Here is a 17,546-nt window from a genome sequence, read left to right on the forward strand (position 1 = left end):
ACACCCATTATTATTTACAGTAAATAAATAGAAGACTCTTGATTGTTGAAACAAGATTTTTGGACATGAATAGATGATCATTTGATGTTGTTAGTTTTGACAAGTTTTTATTTGAGCTGGGAGGGTTTCTCCTAGTCCAAGCCCTAGTCGCTGGGAGTAAGGTTTAAGGGTGCGACTACATGCCTCCCAGCCACACAGAAGAAGGCCTATGGGTGCCGCTGAGCCTGCAGGATACAAAAACCTAAAACCTTATGCATGAAACCAAGTGTGCATGATAGAAATTTCTATGGACAAAAACTGAATAGTAATATCTACATAATGTTTGACTTGTTACAAGGATCATAATGAAGGTTGTTTAATAGCAACACCTCTCTAGAAAATGTGAAGTGATTTACCTTTTGGAATGTACTTTTACTTCTGTTGACACGACCGAATTATAGAGAATCATCACAAATAGAATCTTGAAGAGACTTTCAATGATTACTGTCTTATGCAAAGATCATTATGTTGTAGGAAATTTGAATGTATTAACTCATAGTGTGTTTGCAAGGGTTTATAATATGCATATCCTTATGCTAGTTGTCTTGATTTGATCACTGGAGCTAGTATGACAATAAATGATTGCTCCTCGGTATGCAATAATTTTTATTATGGTTATTACAAAGATTTCACAGTAAATGGATGGCAAGAACTTATATGACTTACCCTTGTTGTATGCATTTACATTTAGTGATAAAAAATATTCATATTATGATCATGTGGATGGTTTGATGAAGTTTGGCTTGATAAATGACAGTTGTTGTTATGACAATAGACAAGGTTGTAACCTTGTATTTGGGGACTTGCATTGAAAAGTTTAACAATGATATTGACAAAATCTTTCATGGTTTTGATATTAGTTTTGGTTTGGCATTTAAGGTTTGATAAGAAAAATTGGTTGATTTGATTACATAAGTATTGACTTTTTTGAAGCTTGGTATATTGGTTTGGTCAATTTTATGTTTGCAGAAATCATTACATGGCTTGAAGCAAGCTCCCCATGCCTAGTATGTCCACATTGACAAGTACTTGGTGAAGCTTGGAAGTCGTGTCGATCCAAACCTCTACTTCAAAGTGGTCTAAGGTATGCATTTGATTTTGTTTTTATATGATTGATGATCTTTTCTTGAAAGGTAATGACCCTCTGATGATAAAAGTAAGAGGGAATTGACCTTTGAGTTCGAGATGGAGGATCCTGGCATGATTCAATACTTTCCGGGATTAGAAGTTTGGAAAAGGAAAATATGACATGAAGCTAGTGGAGAGATTCCAAAAGACGAAATGCAAATCCTTGGACACGTCAATGGAATTGAATTTCAAGAAATTATGCAGAGATGTTGCTGGACCTGACTTTTCAAACTTCTCTAAGTACCGACAATTGATTGAGTTCTTAATATTCCTTGAGAACACTTGTTTGGATATATGTTTTGTTGTGAACACTTTGGGTCAATTCACGCCTGAGCTACTTCATACAATTTGGGTTGCTACTGAGCACATTTTAAAATATGGGATGATCAATCTTGTTCTAAGATATACTACATATGTACGATTGCATGGATGTACTGATGCTGACTAGGTTGGATACATTATTGGTAAAAATAACACTTTTGGGTGTTGCATTAGTTTGAGATTTGCCATGACATCTTGGATGAGCAGGAAATAGAAGTTTGTAGCTTTAAGCACGACCGAGGGTGAGTACATTGTTGCTAGCATGGCTATCTGTGAGGTAATATGGTTAAGGAAGCTCTTTGGAGAGTTATTTGAGCAGGCGTTGGATACGACAATGATATATTGCGGCATCAAGAGTGGGAACTAATTGGCAGAGATTCCAGTATATAACGAGGACTGAGATATCTTCATAGATTGAGACATTATTGTTGTATGAGACAAACTTAGGCTTATGGTTGCTACATCCCCGAGAGGAAATATTAATAAGGTATCCTTTTATGACATGTATTTTCTCTAACATAATATTTGATTTGATGAACAGGAAAACAAAGGATTGTTTCTCGAAAGAACTGCATAAAGCAGTGCGATTGAACCCTTTTGTGAATTATTTGAGCCGGTAACAAATATGAGCACGTTGATATGTTTCTGATCTATAGAGAGCAACATGGATTGATGGATGTAACCCTCCTGAGTATGGGTTCGGGCTGATCGAGAACATTGAGCTAGCTCTTCCCCCTTGTTTGAGCTCTCAGGGTGAGGAATTGAGCCGAAGAGCTCTTGGGGTTAAGTGAACTCTACACAATAGGTGTGTGTGATCCCTACTCTTGCAATAGGTATGGTATCTCCTCTATTGTCACCCTATACGGTATACATGATCCTTTTTCGTTTTTGACAAGTTGGGTATCTCTCCCTATTTTGGTTTATGCAGAGTATACCCTAGTTGGCATCATACCCACAAGTCGGGCTTATTGGGATTGTCCCTCCCTTTCTGGCCAACGGGTTGAGGAGGCTTAGTGGTGTGTGATCCTGACCTTTGGTAAGTCACGTATCTCACCCAAGCTTGGGTCATGATGTAGGTGTTTTACCACATGACTCTTGAGGGTCATTGTTGAGAAGATCAATAGGCAATAGGATGGATGAGATATTGCATCTTGCCTATTGCTTGACAAGGGGTGGAATATGTATTCTCCCTATGAAATGAATCGGGGTTGAGTGTCCCATAGGACCTTACACACTTTCATAGACATGAGGTGAGAGTGTCCCATAGGACCTTCCTCATTGTTAGTGGATTCTGGGTTGAGCTGGGCTCCCCAATGTGGTTCCAAGTTGAGCAGGGCTCGTTGTTGTTCCAAATTGAGCTAAGCTCTCCGATTTTATTGAGGGTGGTAGCTTGGGCTCCCTTCTGATGTCAAATTCTTCTTCTTTTAGATTTGAGTGTTCAACATATGAACAGAAGACAAGCATAGATAAGCAAAGATAAGCAGGGATGAGCATATATGAGCAGATATAAGCAGGGATGAACAGATATGAGCAAATATGAACAAAGATGAGCAAAGATGAGGAAAGACAACATTTGATGATGTCGTGACACTTGCGATGGGACATGTGTTGTAGTCGGTAATTTCTTCCTAGCTGAGAGTGAGTGTTAATCTGGCAGCTCAAGGACACATTCCCTCCATTGGACAATCTTCCTCATAAAGGAATACCCCTTCTAGCCCTTGGAAGAATCTAATTTGGTCAAGGAAAAATATTTTTTTAATATGGAAACCCACATGTGCACAAAAGGACAAGTCAGCCCAAAAGAAAAATTGGACACCCTTGGATGGCTATAAATACAATTCAAGTGACTGTCATTTGGAGATAATCATCAAATATTCTTCTTTTCTCTTCTTTGGTTTTGACTTGCATAGTTCTGGAATTGGTTCGTGGCGAATTCGTTCGTACATGTATGAAATTATAGGGTCCAAAGTTGGCACGTGTGATTAGGGTTTTTAGTTTGCAGTCGCAGGGTTGCCACAAGAAAATTTCGGCTGCAGCCACAATCACGCAAGCCTTTGCGTGCAACCAAAAATTTTCATTCACACACATATCTCTCTCTCTGTGCGGTTGGGACCTAGGGTTTCATTTGTCAGTGGACCACAAATTTCAATAGTTGACCGTGGATGTTGACAGTTGACCGCAAGCTTCTAAATCATGGTTTTGATTAGTATTATCGCTGGGTTCATTTATGGGACATGATTTGGTTAATTTTGCTCGATAATCTTGTGAATGAAGAAATAGATTATTGTACTCTCTCTTTCCTGAACATTTTACGACAATCTAACAAGACGAAGAATTTGAAAGAGTTTTCCCCCTTGTGGGGGTTTTGTCTTGGCCTCTGGTCAATCTTGGTGTCTCTATGTGTGAATGCTTTTCTTCTAGAGTTTCTTTATGTTCCACTACATTGTTCATGATATTGTTCTTTCTACATAATTTCATATGTTGTTAATGATGACATGATGTTATGGGGCGAATTCAATATATAAATGATGAAATACAATTATATAAAGAAAAGAACAATATAGCCCTAAGAAAAAATTACAATTCCAAGTAATGGCTTGTTGCTTTAAGAGACACTGTACAACCCAGTATAGGGGTGATGTGTAGGTGTAATGGAAGAAAATTTGTCAATATTTGTACATGTCCCCTTAATATGTTAGATTTATAATAATATGTACAATTTATAATATGTAAAACATTGGTAAACATTTACATGTCGGTTGAAAGTAATATAGGACGCGATAGATGTCACATTGTCTATAAAAAGTTAAAAGTAATAAATATAATAAAATTCAATTTGTTATAATGTAATTTTGTTTTTATTAATAAAATTACAAATATTTTTTTAGATAAAAGAAAATCATAATATACATATTACATTAAAATATATAACATATAAGTAGCAACAATAAATCAAGAATTTTTTAGATAAAATAAAATCATAATATACATATTACATTAAAATATATAACATATAAGTAGCAATAATAAATCAAGATCGATTTTATCTTATAAATTAAAATAATTTAAATTTAATTAATAAGCACATAAAAACTTGAATGTACAATATAACAATATGTTTAACCATGGATATTCATGTCCAGTTTTCCATAAATATTATTAACTTGTAAATAAGATATTTTACAATACCATGAGCCAATCCCATGACTCATTAATGCAAAATGCCCAAAACCATGTCTTATTTGACAATCGAAATATTTTGTTTGAATTTAATTTGATAACATTTTTTTATTATTAAATCTAACAAAAATTATAATTACCTTTGAGATATATCTACACCCCCATCATATTAAAATATGTAAGATACAAATAGTAGCTATAAATTAAGATCCATTTTAACATATAATTAAAATAATAATTTTGTTACCATATTTAAATTTCATTAATAAGCACGTAAAATTTAATACTTACAATATAACAAGATTTTTAATCATGAATATTCACCCCCAAATATTATTAACCATTTTTTAATCATAGATATTCACCGTCACTTTACTATGGATATTATTAACAATATTTTAATCATGGATATTCACCCCACTTTAGCATAGATCTTATTAATTATACCATATCACGGGCCCAATACGACGACTCATCAATACCACATGCCCAAAAACATCACTCATTTTACTATCAAAATAATACTTACAATATAACAAGATTTTTAATTATGGATACTCACCGCACTTTACCATATATATATATATATATATTGGGTCCAGAGATAGTCTCATCCCAGTATGGAATAGATGTTCTAATGTCCTGTTATATTATGTTATTTAAACATTTTGACCCATTCAAATTACATAAAAATGAAAATAAAAATAAAAAATAAAATTATTAATTAAAACATTTTGACTCAGTGAAATTACATAAAAATAAAAATTAAATTAAACAAATAAAATTAATAATTAAACTAGCCTAGATCCATCTTAACTCTGGATCTATCAAGCTCCGAGAGGGATCAAATCTCTCAAGGTGCAAACCTTTCTTCAAATTTTGCACTCAGAAAAGAGGTTTGCACCTCGAGAGATTTGATCCCTCTTGGCACTTGATTGATCAAGAGTTAAGATGGATCTAGGCAGGTACCTAGTACCATCTACTAATTCCACCCTTCAAATTTTGGAAGTTTTAAATTCTACTCTATGGGGGTAAGAAAAGGTTTACAATATTGTATGCCAAATCATTTTAATAATTCTGTGGCACACTTAGTTTGACTAAGGAAGATTGGATGAGGCCATTGATTTACTTCAAGTCCAAGATAATAATGAAGTGGCTCCAAATTTGACATTTTGAAATATGCTTGGAGTTCTTCCTTGACTTGTTTAATGTGATCATTATTTTTTGCAATTACTAAGTCATCAATATAAAGTACAATAATCACTATGTGCTTGTTTTTCATTCGAAAATACAAAGTATCGTCTAATTCACTTTTTTGAAAACCCACCTTTTTAAGATAATCATCTATTTTTGCATACCAAGCCCAAATATAAAGATTTCACTAAATTGCAAACTTTATCTTTTTTTTCCTATAACTTTACACCCTTTTAGTTGAATCATGAAGACAACTTCTTTGAGATCACAATTCATAAAAGCACATTGGACAACCATTTGATGTGATTTTTAACCTTGTTGAGCAACCAAATTGATAACTATTCTAATTGTGTTTTATTTATATGTTGGAGCAATTTTTTTCATAATCTATTCCTTCCTTTTGAGCAAAACCTTTGATGATATACTTATCTATATCAAATCATAGAATGGCCACATTCATCATGTGAATAAAGTCCTATAAATTCTCGAGAATAATCAATCATAGGTAAAAAGATCCAAATATGCTTTTGGGAAACAAGAAATAAAGTATTTGGGTCATATTGTCTCAAAGGAAGGGGTTAAAGTGGACCTCAAAAGATTCAAGCTATTACAAAATGACATAATCCTAGGAACATTAAGAGTCAGAGTATTTCTATGTCTTAGAAGACATAATAAAAAAATTGTGAAGAACTATGTACGCATTGTAGGTCTACTCACATTTCTTGAATGAAAAATCATTTGTATGGAATGACAAGGATACCTTCACATTCTCTCTCTTAGAGGATGCCTGTCTTCCACACCAATATTGAAAACCCTCGATTTTGTAAAGCATTCATAGTTGAATGCGATGCATTATGACAAGGAATTGGAGTAGAATTGGAGTAGTGTTGATGCAAGAAGGGAGATTGCTGGCTTTTGAAATTAAAAAATTCAAAGGAGAAGACTATGAAATCTAAAAATAAAAATAAATGGAAGCAATTTTATATGCAATAAAAAAATGATAATAATATCTCATTGGAAGACACTTAAATTCAATATAGACCATGATAACCTAAAATACTTCTTAGAGCAAAGACTATCATCATAAGAGCAACAAAAATGGGTAGCAAAAATGCAAGAGTTCATAACCATGGTTATTTTGGTAGAATTCTGGTTTGATATCTTACAGTTGGATCATACATATGATACAAGGTTGAGATGTTGATTGAAAATATCTTTTCTCATTTTCTGAGAGCAATTTTGTGGACGTTTTGTTCACTTGAATGGTCATTTGGCCTAGAAAATGACAACTAGATCCATCTACATTGTTGCTTGACATTTTATTGAGTTGTTAGCATTTTTTGGAATAAGATAGGCTTGTAGCTTATTCACTTCTCAAGATTCACTCTTTAGATATTGGAGTTAGTGAAAAATTACAATTGCTCTAGCTTACATGTTTACACAATGAAATTTTTTGTTAGGCAACAAATATCAAAATAGCTTGAAAATATAGAGATGAAGCTCCACATTTTGAGAAGTAGATATAAAAATGAAAGATAAGCCTCCTCAAAGGGACAACCTCCTTTGGTAATAAAACAAATGTACAAGAATGGGATGGGATGATTTTAAAACTAGGTCTCTTTAATGTGTGTGTGTGTGTGAGAGAGAGAGAGAGATAAAGGGTACAATCATAGTTAAAGGGTCTTGCTGACAACAATAATATAACATTAGAAATATAGTGTTAAGAATGAAGTTTCCTTTTAACTACCCATTGATACCATTGATAGGGTTTTATCTCAAAGTACTAAATAAATAAGGAAATCCCTTGCTTATCATCCATAATTTTTATCTAGGTTGTACAAGGAATGAAATGAAAGGCAGGGATAGAAATGAAAAGCACATGAAGAGAAATATTGTAGAGAGCACAATAATATAGTCAAAACCCAACTTCTATTAATAATAAAATAACAAAACACAATAGAACACAAACTAGATATAATGGTGGTAGTTATATCTGAAAAGAGAGAGAGATGACATACACACTTATTTGCAAAAACCTATTACAAGAGGTTGAAATAATGACCTTTTAACATAAAGAAATAACCTTAAAGGTCCAAAACCCTAACCCTAGAAGATGAAGTGCCAAAAGGTTTTTCATCCTTGAGGTGGTTAGTTGGTACATAGACTTTCCAGGGGCACAACCTTTGCATACAATGTTCATTTGGGGCAAACAATAACTCTTTGGAAATAATTTTATGAGGATTACAATTAATGGCTAGGGAAACTCTGCCCCCTGAACAACTACAAACATCATTTAGCGCCTCAAAATGGCCTTGGAAGTTTGGGACCTGAAAAACTATAAAAATACTACTCATAAGATAGATAACCATTGAATTAGTGGAAGAGGTGGTTGACCATTGATGTCCAAATGGATCAATTCTCCCCACTTAAGGAGCAGTGGTCTCCTTTGTATCAAGTTACCTCATCATATGGGGAAACTTGTACTGAATTTGGCTCGTAGTGAGCCACTAGCCTTGGTGAATAAGCTACCCTGTTTTGACAATGCAATAGAGTTGTATGTGCCACTAACAAGTGTCCTTCGGTTAGTGTCCATGATTCAATCTATTGTAGCCTATTCAATGTAGTTAGGATTGAGTTCTATGAGGCCTTGTTACCCATCAAAATTGGGTACTCATAGGAGACAAGTTTTCTCCTCATTTTATAACAAACTAGCCAACAACCTTGTGATGGCCTTTAGATAGCATTGTACTTTAAGAGACATGCTCAAATATGATGTAATTTTAAAGGACAATTAATGTGAGCATAAAAGTGATATAAAAAAGTACAAGAATATGATTAAAATGCTTTCAAATTTGATAAAATTCTCACAACCCAACTTATACAATAACCAATTGTGTAAAAAATGCAAACAAATGTATCTGAAGTGAGTGTGTGAGATCAAGTGATCTTGGTTAATTTTAATTAATGCCTAATCTAAGGTTTAACTTCCTCTCAATTCCTTCAACTTGGTAAGGAGTGAGGTGGTTGCAAGAAGCAATAAGTGAGAAGGCTAAGGCCTCATTAACGATACCCCTTTAGGACTTCAATACAACTAGTGTGCCTTCATTCCTATAAGGGACTCGACCACAAGAGAACTGCAAGGTCACATGTTTTAAATTTTGTCCCAAACTTAAATATTTTAGGAGATTGAATGACAGTTAGGGAAGGTTTTCCTAAGTTTCTACCAACCAAGCTTATGCTTGGAGGTAAATTTTAGAGAATGCAATATGCAAACTAGATCTAAAATACTAATTAGTTAATTGCTTCAAGTGAGATACAATTAGAGTGAAATGCTTCAAAGTGAAATATCTTAAGATTTATCAATAGAAAAATACCATTCCACTTATATTATCAAATTAGCAATTAACATTTTTTAGCACAAGTTACAATATTAATATGAGATCAAGTTATGCCAATGACCAATGAAGCAAGTGAAAATCACTCAATGAAGTAAAGTGATTCAGATCAATGACAATGATATAGAGAAACTTCAATGGATATTCCAATTAGATTTAGAGACAAGTAGTTAACCAAACTCTTCAATGAAACTGAGAGCAAATTATTTCAAGCTAATGATGAATGATTAAACTACTTGCAAAATGAAATTAGATCTAGAAATGCTAATGTAACTAGATAATGAAATGAGAAAGAAAACTAATCTAAACTAAACTAACAATGCAAAATAAACAAAGTTAGAGATTAGATCTAATGACTAATTTACGAAAAGAGATGAAACTAGCTATCCAAGAGGTCCTCCCACCAAATGAAGAGATAGGGATACTAGGAGAAGAAACCCCAAGCTCCCTCCGGAAAAATTCATTTTATTATTATCACAAGAGAAACCCTCTTAGAGAGAAGAGAGAACTAATATCTAGAGGAGGGTTTACAAAATATAAGCTTCAATGGGCTAATACCCTTCCTAAAAAAACTAAGAAAATTAAGATAAAACTATTAACAAAATTTGTGATAAAATTTACAAAGGGAATTCCTCCATTTTTTTTTCACTTGAAATGCTAGACATCCAAGAAGGAGGAATTTCACACAAGAAGCAAGGAGAAGCCTCTCCTTTGGTTGTAGCTTAGAGAGATAGGCCTCAAAACAAAAATGACTGCAATTTTTTGTTTTCGATCTTGCTCTAAAAATGAAGATGGCCTCTAAAAACATTTTCGATCTTGAACTTTCCAAAGGCTCGGAGGATGGATCTCTTAAAAACAAATCAAACTTGAATAAAACCCTTAAAACTGTAGCATTCTAGGATCTGCGCAAGAGAGAGGAGAGGCTTTGAACAAGTGTTTAGCTTCAAAAAAATAATATAACTCTTTGATACTCAAGCTTCAACCTACATGAAAATATTTTCAAGAAAAATCTCAAAGCCAAACCTTTACTTCTTTCTCCAGATATGTAAGAAAATAGAGAGGAAATCCAAGATATGTACAAGATCTATTTACAAGAGAAATATATGTACAAAATTGATCCAGGAGGATCTCGTTAGATCAGTTACACAGTTTCAGTTTCGTCGTCAGCGTTCAGTCCGGTGTCGTTAAGCTTTGACAATGTTGGTTATGGATCAATTTGTTCAGGTGATGTCTATGGTTTTTCATGGTGTTCAGTTGATATGGTGTTGTACCTGGTTGTCGACAAGTGTTCATCGTCAGTTTCGCAACGGTTGATCATTGACCTGGGTGTGTTGTCCGTTGCAGGGGTTTGACATGGGTTTGTCGTCATATGATGTTTGTCGCAAATGTCACTTTGTGACAATTTGATGTGGTCTTCATGGTCGTCACGACCTTCTTCAGGTTCTTCTGACATGGTGATGGTTTCTGGTTTTACAACATTATAATACACCTATTCTAAATGTTGGATCTTAAAACCTAAACCTTAGAACCTATGTGTAAAGACCTAAGACCTAACACATTAACCTAACACCTAATACATCAAACCTAAGTCTACACCATGCATAAGTCCTACACCTATCAAAACCATGTATCAAATGCATAACCTTAAGTCCTAGACCTTACCCTAAGTTCTAAACCTATCCAAAATATATTACAACACAAAACAACATAAAAAAACCCATTTCCCTAAGTCATAAAACCTATGTATTAACTCTCGGCCTTTGTTAAACAATGCAAAAACATTGTAAATAAACTATAACAGTCCCCTGACTGCTGGACTAAACCGCGCAGGGACCGTGGTTCATATGAACAGTGGAGATGGTAGACCATGACCGTAGTCCCTAACCACGGGGAGTTAACCACTTAGAACAGGTCTAACCGCAATTGCTGACATATGAGCAGATAGATGTTAAGCTGGCAGGTTTTCAAACAACAGTCATAAGTATGGAGGTAGACCATGTCGGGGTTAGCATTAACCACAACGGTGGCAACCATGTGAATTTTCAAGCGGAACCGCCGGAGTAGACCACCAGTTGGCAGTTTGTGGTTAGACCGCAACTTATTCACATGGGCGGTCAACCTCCTCCACCCGGTCAACAAGCCGCCAATGGTTATGCTTTAACACAAAGTTTTATTTTGGGTTTTTGTTGCAATTTTGGTGCAAACTAATTCAACCACCAAGCAACCTTATCTCTAGGTGGAAAAACCTAACAAGACCGAGATCTCTTAACCCAAAAATCAACCCATTCATTCCTAAACTGGGAAGAAAGAGTTTGACTGCACTTACAGGGCTATAAGAGGTAGTTTTTGCTCATTGAAGTGGGAGAGAGTGGTTTTGAGTTTCATGTGCAGGTTCTGGAGGGATAGAGGTTGTTTTGTTTTCAGTGTAACAGGAGCATCTGGAGTCGGAATTGGGAACCGTGATAGGCGTTGGAAAGCTGGTTTAGAGAGATTTCTCATGGCAGTGACCAAAATTGCCTGTGTGCACATTCAATTTGGTCAAATTTCTGTGTAACTGACCTCTTTGGTTTCAATCCTAATAAAGCGGTCGCCCATCTTGAAATCAGACTCAGAGATGTAGGCCATCAGGGACGAACTCCATAATCAATATTGTTGTCTGGTATCGCCGTGTTTTCGCCATTTTCACTTCTGTTTTGCATCTTTTTTATGTTTTATCATCTGTCGTAAAGTATTCTTCTCAAGCAGTTCTCACAGTTTCAACACTTTCAGTTAACATTCTAATCACTAATGACATAATCAATTCTACATCAGTTTTAACATATGATCATTTCAGATCATATAATTTGGTATCAGAGCTGGTTGTGTTTGTAGAATTTTCCATTGAATGTTAACCAAGTCAAAGTCGCAACGTGGAGAAGGAATCCTTGAGCAGATTGATCCAAAGATTGGAAAGCGACGATTCATTCATAAGTCAACCATGACAGGATCTGATGTAGGTGAAAATACTGAAACTAAGATGAGTGATGAATAGTTTCAGCAAGCATTCTTGACTATGCAGCAGATGTTGGGAGAACTCTACGAAGACAAGAAGGCGAGAGATGCAGCTTCTTCTTCAAAGACATCGAAGAAGGAAAAAGGTAAAGGCAAGGCTGATAAACCACCTTCACCTCCATCATCTCCATCATCATCATCTTCTTCTTCTTCTTCCAGTGCATAATATGAAACAGAAAAGAAACCTAAGAAACATATATTTTAAATCTTGATGTAAAATTTGAGTTACCTATATAGGATGGCGAAATGAATCTTGAAAAGCTAGATATCTGGATTAAGCAATTAGGAGTGTATTGTCGTATTCAAAACATTTCTGATGATAAAACGAAAATTCAGTTAGCTACACTTAGAATGGGGGGAACAACTTTAATTTGGTGGGAAAGGAAAACTCAGATAGATGTAAAGTGTAAGGGAAAAGTCATATCTTCATGGTCTAAGTTTTTAAAAGCTCTTAGGAAACAATTCTATCCTTTAGGATACATGCAGCAAGCTGTTATTGATTGGAAACATCTGAGGCAAGGTAAAGGGTAGAGTGTTCAGGAGTTTACTCAGGAGTTCAGAAAGAAAGCATTGGCGCTTGGTATTTCATTGGATATAAGTGAAACTTTGTTAAAATACATTGGCAGTTTACATTCATATTTGCAACATACATTTTTGATGTTTAATCCTGATGATTTTGATGAAGTGTGTGTTCAGGCCATACATATTGAATTAGGTGGCAGACCATTCAAGTTTTCATCGCAATCATCCAAAGAGTTGGAAATCAAAGATTCCAATGACAGTAAGGGGAAGAAAAATTCGAAGAGAAAGAAATCAGCGATAGCTCAGAAGGAAATACCTACTTGTTCTCATTGCCAGAGAATCGGTCATGATGAATTTAAGTGTTGGAAAATTTATCCAGAAAAACTCAACTGATTATAAGTGTTAAAAAACACAAATAATGGGCTGAGGAACTAAACACTCCCTAGAGTAAACTCACTTTATAGTATAGTCCTAAGCTACCTAGGCCTTTTACATGGCTCATTTTCATCGTTCTAGAATCACTTTTACATAATCCCTGTAGGGTTGTAGAATTTGGAATACATAGATTGAAGATAGGAAGCAGATGAAATTATGAAAGTTTGGAATTATGGCATTTGACATGGTCTAATGATGATGGAATATATCTGAATGCACTTTTCCTATGGAACCTCTTATAAGTCTTCAAACACAATTTGAGTGGTTAACATCTGGGCATCTTGGGGTCCTCCACATGAAATTTTCTTTCAAGCTCTCTATCAAGCCTAACAAAACCATTGACCCCAGGTGAGGGAATAGTAACATAAGACAAACCGATTTGAATACTCCCTCCTAGATCTGCGACCCACTTCCATGATAGTAACATGTCCCAAGCATCAAGTACATCAATCATAACAATGTCCATAGTAATCATGATATCTGGGTGGATGATAACTCAACTTGTAAATCCTTAATCAAACTATAAACTTCAATCCTTTTGGAATCCATGGCACAAATGTTATGATATGGTCTAGATATTCTTAAATTAAGTTGTTCCAAGAACCCCTTGGTCATGACACTAGCTGATGTACCCAAATCCAACATTGAATTATATAAGCAAAAGCCATTTACTAGCAAGGTGATGAAGAATGGATGATGATCCTTATTCCCTTTACCTCGATCCATATTTTGAATAATTAATGGAGCATCTTGATAATCAACTTCATGCTCCCTTATGAGAGGAGTATCAATGGATTTCAACAATTTAGACTTCTGAGATGGGATTTTCAAAATCTCCATTACAGGAACCAATATTTTCACATTATTAATCCAACCTCCCAAGTCAATATTCAAACCAAAATTAAAGGGTCTAGAGGCACATTGAGTCTCACCTTTCTCTTTATTTTTCCGTTGATAAGTTAATCCCTTATCCTTTTTCAATCTCCAAAATCTGATCTGGAGAAGGCTTTTCACCATATAATTTAGTAACCATGTCCCTTTCCTCATTAAAATTATTCACACTATAATAGGACTGAAGTGTCTTTATATTATGACTTGTTTTCACAACCTCCTTCAAATCTTCCATAGACTAGTGATGCTCCTTACCAACAACATTAATCTGATCACTTGTCCCTGCCATACCACTGTCAATGATCCTTTTGACGACATGGTTGGTAGCTTAATCACGAATGTCATCGCAAGGTCTATAACAAGGTGGAGCTTGATCAACATGATTTATATACTCAAGTGGGTTTGGTGGCCTATGCTTATAAGGAGGGTCTCTCTTCTACCATCTATAATTTGGCCTAGGTTGGAACTTTTGTACTTGTGACCTTTCCATTTCCACCAACCTATTCTGCATGGCACTTATTTCCTTGGCATGGCTTGCTATTAATTTCTCTTGGTTGAGCTTTGTATTCTTAATTATTTACGTCAACTCCTTAATGGGATCACTTTCAACTTCTTTAACTTAGTTTTCCTTTGAATCATTCTTATGATGACCCCTAGTTAATCCCGAAATATTAAACTTCCTAGATTCTTTTCTACATTTCTCCAATTCTTTGGCTAAAGTTTAAGCAACCTTTAAATCATTAGGCTTTACGCACCATAGCTAATAAAAAGTGTCAACTGAAAAATGCATCAATATAATATACCAAAAGAGACTTTTCAGGAGGCTTGAAATCTTGAGGTAAACTTTTCACAATATCATTAAACTTCTTATTGAATTCCTCCATAGTCTCATTCTCATTCTTCTTCATATGGCTAATAGCATTAAGCAAGTGCCTTTCTTCTCTTTCATCTTCATATTTATCATTAAAGGCACTAATGATCGATCTCAACAAATAAAAAATGTTAGTAGAAAAATCTGTGAACCAATCAAGAAAATCCTCATCCAAAGAGAGAATGAAAAGCCTCATCTTTATGTCCTCATGGTTAGCGTTGTTACACCAATTTCTCACACAAAGGTTAAAATTCCTAAGGTGACTTTTGCCACTAATCACATTATTGCCTTGAAATGAAGGCAACTTCTCAATGGCTTTGTCCATCATAGCATTCAGATAGCCATGAAGGTTAGCAAAATTACAAGGTGAAAACAAGTCATCCACGATGCCTTGCTAAGATTGACCTTGAAAAGCAGATGGATATCAGAAATAGCTTCCTGCCTGAGATCAACAAGAAGTCTACGAGAAGAGAGTTTATTCAATTGCACTCTAAAGACATTTTCAAGATCAAGAGTGGGATTAACCAAGCTACTTGGGTTACTTTTAGTAGAAACTCTGGAAAAAAATGGATCAAGTGGAGCCGCCACTCGAACAAGAATCTAACTCTAAAGATTCAAAAAAAAAGAAGGTTAATTGTACTTCGGGTCGAAGAGGACTTATCCTCGGCAACAATGCCAAGAAATGTTGTTACCTAGGATGCACACCTAGATTCATGTGGGAAAAGTCCCTAATCCCATTAGGTGTGGCCTTAAATGTGAAACACTCAAAGAAAAGGTTGTCACCTATTCCTAACTCTCTTCATTTAATCTCTCTCCTTGCTAAGCTAAGGGGGTTGGTCCTTAAGGAAGATATCTAAAGGAAAACTTGTTAGAGATAACAAGTTATAGGATATGGTTAGTAATGAAATCACTATTCAATATAACTTGAAGATAAATTAGAGATTGATTTAGCAAGTATGAATGTTTATGAGCATATAAATATTAACAAGGTAGAAACAATGAAATCAACAAGATATCCTGCAAGACAAATCGTAAGAGACCAATGCCTTTAAATATAACTTGCAATAAATATATGCTCAAGAATTAAATCATAATAATTGCAATGAAATATTATTTTCGAGATACAAGAATAGGAAGTTGCAAGAAAAGTGTTAGTAATCTAAAACCACAATGATTATGAACAGTTTAGAGATATGAGCAATGAGATTTTACAATAGCACTTGCAAAAGAAGAAAGCTTGTACTCAAAGAGAAATGCTCCAATATCATACAATCATTGAAAGACATTGAGCATGAAATTGAAAAAAACAAGTACAAGGATAATGAATGAAAACTTGCAAGAGATTATATATAACTTTAATATATGAGCAATAAATGGATCTAGATCTTGCAAGGAAAGAGCTTGTACTTTAAGAGAAATGATTAAATATGATGTAACTTTAAAGGACAATTAATATGAGCATAAAAATGAGATAAACAAGTACAAGAATATGATTAAAATGCTTCCAACTTTGATAAAATGTCCACAACCTAACTTATAAAATAATCAATTGTGCGAAAAATGCAAACATGTGTATGTGAAGTGAGTGTGTGAGATCGAGTGATCTTGGTTAATTTTAATTAATGCCTAATCTAAGGTTTAACTTAACCTCAATTCCTTCAACTTGGTAAGGAGTGAGGTGGTTGCAAGAAGTGTTAAGTGATAAGGCTAAGGCATCATTAATGACACCCCTTTAGGACTTCAATACAACCCGTGTGCCTTCATTCCTACAAGGGACTTCGCCACAAGAGAACTGCGAGCTCACACGTTTTAACCTTTGTTCCAAACTAAAATATTTTAGGAGATTGATTGATAGTTAGGGAAGGTTTTCCTAAGTTTCTATCAACCAAGCTTATGCTTGGGGGTAAATTTTAGAGAATGCAATATGCAAACTATATCTAAAATGCAAATTAGTTAATTTCGTCAAGTGAGAAGAAATTAGAATGAAATGATTCAAAGTGAAATATCTTAAGATCTTTTAATAGAAAAATACCATTCCACTTATATGACCAAATCAACAGTTAGTATTTTTTAGCACAATTTATGATATAATATGAGATTAGCTTATGCCAATGACCAATGAAGAAAGCGAACATTACTTAATGAAGCAAAGTGATTTAGTCAATGAAATTGATATATAGAAACTTCAATGGAGGTTCCAATTATATCAAGAGGCAAGTAGTTAACCAAAATCTTCAATGAAACCCAAAGCAAGTTATTTCAAGCTAATGATGAATGATTAAACTACTTGCAAAATCAAATTAGATCTAGAAATGCTAATGCAACTAGATAATGAAATGAGCAAGAAAACTATTCTAATTTAAACTAACAATGCAAAATAAACAAAGTCAGAGATTATATCTAATGATTGAGTTAGCAAAAGAGATGAAACTAGCTATCCAAGAGGTCTTCCTACCAAATGAGGATATTGGGATATCATGGGAAGAAATCCGAAGCTCCCTCAAGAAAAATTCCTTTTA

This window comes from Pinus tabuliformis, chromosome Q, assembly GCF_031772625.1.
Source record: "Pinus tabuliformis cultivar Carrire ecotype Pingquan chromosome Q, CPIR1, whole genome shotgun sequence".
Lineage (NCBI taxonomy): Eukaryota > Viridiplantae > Streptophyta > Pinopsida > Pinales > Pinaceae > Pinus > Pinus tabuliformis.